Raw genomic sequence first — 6000 nt, forward strand, 5'->3', positions numbered from 1 at the left:
AAGCCAAAGCCGTATTTGATTGAAATTGATTTTTTTTTACTTTCAAACTCTTCAACTTTCGAGTGCCTCTGATAAGCATTTTGTAGACGAAACGTTGCTAATATTCTAACAATAAGTCGGATGGATAGGAGGATATTTTGTATAGATTCTTATGATTTGAACTAGCTGTCAATAGATTCGCAATTCCTTCACTCTTTTGGTTTCAACCTTGTGTAAAGAAATTTGATATACACTATAGTTTACAAATTTCTATTATTTGTACAATGCATATAAACTCAATCAAGGTAACGACAGTAAGGTTCAATATTATAAAGCATTTTCTATGATGCTTGAAGAATCTGGGTATGTCTTTTTCGCCCAATCACTGGTGTTCCATTTCAGTGTGCCCATATTTACATTTTTCTTTCCGTTCATTTTGTCTGTTTGTTTAAATATACATTGGTATCATTGTATATGAATTCATTACACCAGATACCATTTAAGAATAAAAGTTTATTTATGAAAAACAAAAAATGGTAAATAATCTATAGGCGAAAGGACTCTGTGGGCAAACGGTTGGGCAAATATTATATTTGTCAAAAAAAAACATTCCATGGAATTAAGTAAGGTGTAATATTTTTACTTTTTGGATCACTGTCCAGTCCGATATGCGGTTTAATTAGAACAAAAGAATTCGACCTCTTGTGTTTAGAAGGTAGAAAAGTGAAACAAACTTTGTATACGGTTGTCAAGATGTCACAAAAGTTACTTTCCGTAAAGTCATTATAAATATTTGCATTCACGTTGTTTAATTTTTATATTGTACAATTGTTAACAATGCAACCTGCAAACAATCGTTTTTAAAACGACCATAAATCAAGCTGTTACGTCATTTAGGGGGTCTCCTTAAAAACTGCTACGTTTTTTTGCCCGACATAGAAAAAATCTGGGGAAAATTACAAAAATTGAGAAATGAATTGTCAATCGTTTAAGACCATCCCCAAAGTGGCACACCTAAAATTGACATTTGGACGCAATTTCAAAGTTGGATGTTATATGAGGGGGTTTTGTTAATAAATTTACGCATCGAACACACCCGTCCTATATATGTAACATCACATGACTTTTAAGTGATTAAAACTAATTTATTTTAAATAATATTTGCATGTTTGACATGTTTTTTTCTTAAACAATTACATTTACACCGACAGTCATAATTTCTGTATTATTTAAAAAAGTTTTGTTACACATTTTATTACATCTTAGTTATACAGTAACCCGGATTGGTTGATCATTGTGAAGTTGCATAATATATTTATATCGTTGTATTCCTTTTGTTTGTGTTAACCAATTGTCGCTCGGAATTATTTTTTATACATCATTTATTGATCTTGTAATTTAGTTTGCGTCTTATTTCTTTGGTGTCATATTTTGGCTATGTTTGTGTTCGATCATACAGTATAATAAGTCGGTAGTTGCCCGCGAATGGATTTTTTTTTTATACCCCCGCTTTAAAAAAGGGGGGGTATACTGTTTTACCTCTGTCTGTCAGTCCGTCCGTCAGTCCGTCCGTCCGTCCATCAGTCCGTCAGTCAGTCCGTCCCATGAAACTTTCGTCACATTTTTCTCAGGAACTACACATCCACCCTTTCTGTAATTTGGTATCAACATTTATATATGTCAGCCATACCGTGTGATGCGTTTTCAGATTCATCACTTGACAACTTCCTGTTTATCGAACACTTGTCTGATTTTACACATGACAGCCAAATTGAAAATTTTCGTCACATTTTTCTCAGGAACTACAATACAAGGATTTCTGAAATTTGGTTTCAGGATTTATATAAGTCAGCTATACCGTGTGATGCGTTTTCAGATTCATCACTCGACAACTTCCTGTTTACCGAACACTTGTATGATTTTACACATGATAGCCAAGTTGAAAATTTTCGTCACATTTTTCTCAGGAACTACAATACAAGGATTTCTGAAATTTGGTTTCAGGATTTATATAAGTCAGCTATACCGTGTGATGCGTTTTCAGATTCATCACTCGACAACTTCCTGTTTACCGAACACTTGTATGATTTTACACATGATAACCAAGTTAAAAATTTTCGTCATATTTTTCTCAGGAACTACAATACAAGGATTTCTGAAATTTGGTTTCAGGATTTTTATAAGTCAGCTATACCGTGTGATGCGTTTTCAGATTCATCACTCGACAACTTCCTGTTTACCGAACACTTGCATATTTTTACACTATTAATATTATCCACTTGCGGCGGGGGTATCATCAGTGAGCAGTAGCTCGCAGTTTCACTTGTTTAATTTCTTGTGACTCTTTGCGTCTTATTTGTTGATTGCAGTTGGTTTTTGTTTTGTGTCATGTGGAGATATGGTGTGATTTTGTTTTTCGTTTGATGTGTTTGCATCTTAGATTGGGATTGCACTGAGTTATTTCATGATTTCTTTTGTGCTATATTTTCGATACATTTTTATTGCCCCACCTACGATAGTAGAGAGGCAGTATGTTTTCTGGTCTGTGCGTCCGATCGTTCGTTCGTTCGTTCGTCCCGATTCAGGTTAAAGTTTTTGGTCAAGGTAGTTTTTGATGAAGTTGAAGTCCAATCAACATGATCAACTTGAAACTTAGTAAACATGTTCCCTATGATATGGTCTTTCTAATTTTAACGCCAAATTAAAGTATTGACCCCAATTTTACGGTCCACTGAACATGTAAAATGATAGTGCGAGTGGGGCATCCGTGTACTATGGACACATTCTTGTTAGTTTATCTTATAGCATCTTACAATTGGCTCACTCTATTTTTCTCATACATGCTCACTATTACAAGTCAAGTACTATAGTAGTACACCGGTGTCTTCATATTTCATGTACTACACATGCGTATATATATTACTCGGATGTGAATAATGCAACAATACTCTACCAAAGCAAGCCAGGAAACAATCCATCAACAAGGAATTAAGTTATTCATTTAACTTTAAAGGGGGTATGGTTTTCTTGTCTGAGCGCGACCATTTATTGTCCGCCTCCACCATGAATAAAATATTTTTTTCTTTCAAAACTTAACACTTTAAAGTTTAAGAAGATCAGAATTCATACTATTTTTTCTGGTTTTAAATTTTGCCCGACAACAATATTTTTTCGAACGAATTTTGGATCAGACGATATTTTTTTTGAATGAATCTTACCCCTCACTCTTTTTCACAATTTGAAGTTAAATTTTCGTTCCCGTATGTAAATAACCAGCACAAAGACTCATTTTTTTTTTATACATTTGAAGACTTCCATCGCACTGTTCAAACCAATATTCAGTGGCGGATCTAGAATTTTACATTAGGAGGGAGGGGGGGGGTGACTGAGCTAAGGGGAGCTCGCTCCAGTCATGCTTTAGTGATTCCCTATGTTTAATCAAACATATTTTCCCGACGAATTATGTATATAAAAAAAACCAAGTTCCTTTTGTGGCATAACTTTATTCATATAGATTATTTCTCCTACATATCTTTATATATTGCTTTCTTTAGTTCAAATTGGAATCTCAGATAAGCATCTGGTACTTTAAAACCTCTCCTCTCTGTTCTATGCCTCTGATCGACATGTGTACTTCAGAATAATTCCTAACTGTCGGATGTATAGCAGAACTTTCACATAACTTCTTGATAAAACTGTTGTCTATCTCCCTTTTCGACACTGCAAACATAAAAATCGAACAGGCAATTAAAGAGGGGGTTGCAATCACATGTTCCCCGTACAAACGGATCGGAACTAAGAGCTCTTTCCCGGATCTGACACTGGATTTATATATCAGATGCATCACAAAATATAAACATGTTATTAAATATACTAGAATATGAAATAAAGAAAATTGAAAATATTAATCGAAAATGTTGAATTATAATTTATGTCTACGAAACCCAAAGTTCCTACTTAATTGGCCTTGTTTTCAAATCATATCAAATGTTTTCATTGGTCTTCACATGTTAGAATAATGTAGGTTATTGCATAATCTTCAGAGCTGTATCTTCAACTAATGAATTGAAAAAGAGGGGATGGATATACGTACTAAACATTAATTTTGTCTGTATTTTCAACATATCTAACAAACATGTAAGAAAAATTAGTTTTAGAATACGAAATATCTCTCTCATTCTGTAAACAGATATTGTAGGATTGTTAAGGTATTTTGGTGTTTTTGACCCCCCCACCCCCTTTTTTTTTTGTGTAATGTACACCACAAAAAAACATTTAGTTAGGATAAAGAACTAATAAACGATAGTCCTATAATGTAAGGCTTCAGAGTTTCATTTCCTTTCCATTCAACATGTTTATCGGATTTTTTTTATATCAATGTTGAACCGTTATTTTTTATCGGTTTTTTTTTTAACTACCAATGTCGAACCGTTGAACCTTTCAACATTGATAGTAAACAAAAGTTCGATAAAAAATGTTGAATGTAAATGATATGAACCTCCGGTCTTATATTAGAAGACTTCTGAGATTCATATCATTTACATTCAACGGTTTTATCGGATTTTTTTTTTATTACTTTGAACCGTTCAACATTGATCAATAGTAAAAAAAAAATCCGATATAAAAACGTTGAATATAAGAGATATGAACCTCCGAAGTCTTATGTAATAGCACTACGGTAAATAGAATAATTGAAATTCAGTTAATTGAGTGTGGGAGGCTATTTTAATCCACTTTATGAGTGTGTATTATATAATGTTACAATGACATTAGACATTAGACATTATTTTATTAGACCAATCATGGGCCCTTGTCGGGCAAGATACAAAAACATCATACAATGATTATATAAACATTAGTGAAATACACAATATTATAAGTAATACACAAATAATAAATTGATGATATGAGCAATGTAGGATATAATTAAGGTAAGAGGCATTGAGTGCAACGAGGTCGATTTAATATTAAAAGAATATGATATAAAGTTTATTAATACGGAAACAAAAAGTAAAAATAGAACCAGGAATATAGTGTCTCATTCTGCAGTAGTTCTCCTCATGACCAGTGCACAGCAGTGAGGGACTTTTACATCACAACAATGCAAAGGTCATCAAGGGGAGATCCTTCAGAACTAGCTACAGATATATGAGATTACTCCAATAGTGATTCTCCTCATGATTAATGCACAGCAGCAAGGGTTGACATTGCTACTGGGCAATATTCATCAAGGGACGGTGCTCTAGAACTCACTATAGAGAAAATATAAAGTTCAATTTACAAGTAGTAGAGGGAGATAAATCCCATTAACACTTTTCATATTTCTTAATGAACATGCATAATTCTGTTAATAAATTCTCGTCTTCATTATTCATTAACCATATCAGTTTTTGGTTAAGGTCAAGATTTTTAAAATTCTTGCAGCAATTATTTATCATTGTTATCATGTCTTTCCTTTGGTCCGATAAACTATCACAGTTGAAAAGAAAATGTGTTTCATCTTCGACCTCATTACTACCACATCTCTTACAAATTCTATTGTGTCGGGGAGTATTACTATATCTACCTCTCTCTATAAGTAAATGGTGAGCAGATATGCGAAATCTTGTTAGACTCAGTCTATCTTCAAATTTTTTAACAATATTAAGATATTTTTCACAACCAAAATTTGATTTAAAGGTAACATATGTGCATAGTTTTCCTTCTGAGTGAGTTTTGAGATTTTTTTCCCAATTTTTCAACATGGCATTTCTTAGTTTTCCGTTGTCAATTGGTTTAGCCGTGTCTGAGGATATTTGATAATTATTAATCAGTGAAAGAAGTTTTTCAGATGACATATACCACGACGGTTTATTTGACTCGTACAATTTTTTTGATTCTATAAATGCATTATATAACAATGGAAAGTTAGTGTCTGATTTTTCTAGTCTATAATAGTATTTAGTCATTGCTTTAATCATGTTAAAATATATTGGTAGTCTTCCCAACTCAGTTAATACTGCAAAATTGGTGCTTTTTTTT

This window comes from Mytilus galloprovincialis, chromosome 6, assembly GCF_965363235.1.
Source record: "Mytilus galloprovincialis chromosome 6, xbMytGall1.hap1.1, whole genome shotgun sequence".
Lineage (NCBI taxonomy): Eukaryota > Metazoa > Mollusca > Bivalvia > Mytilida > Mytilidae > Mytilus > Mytilus galloprovincialis.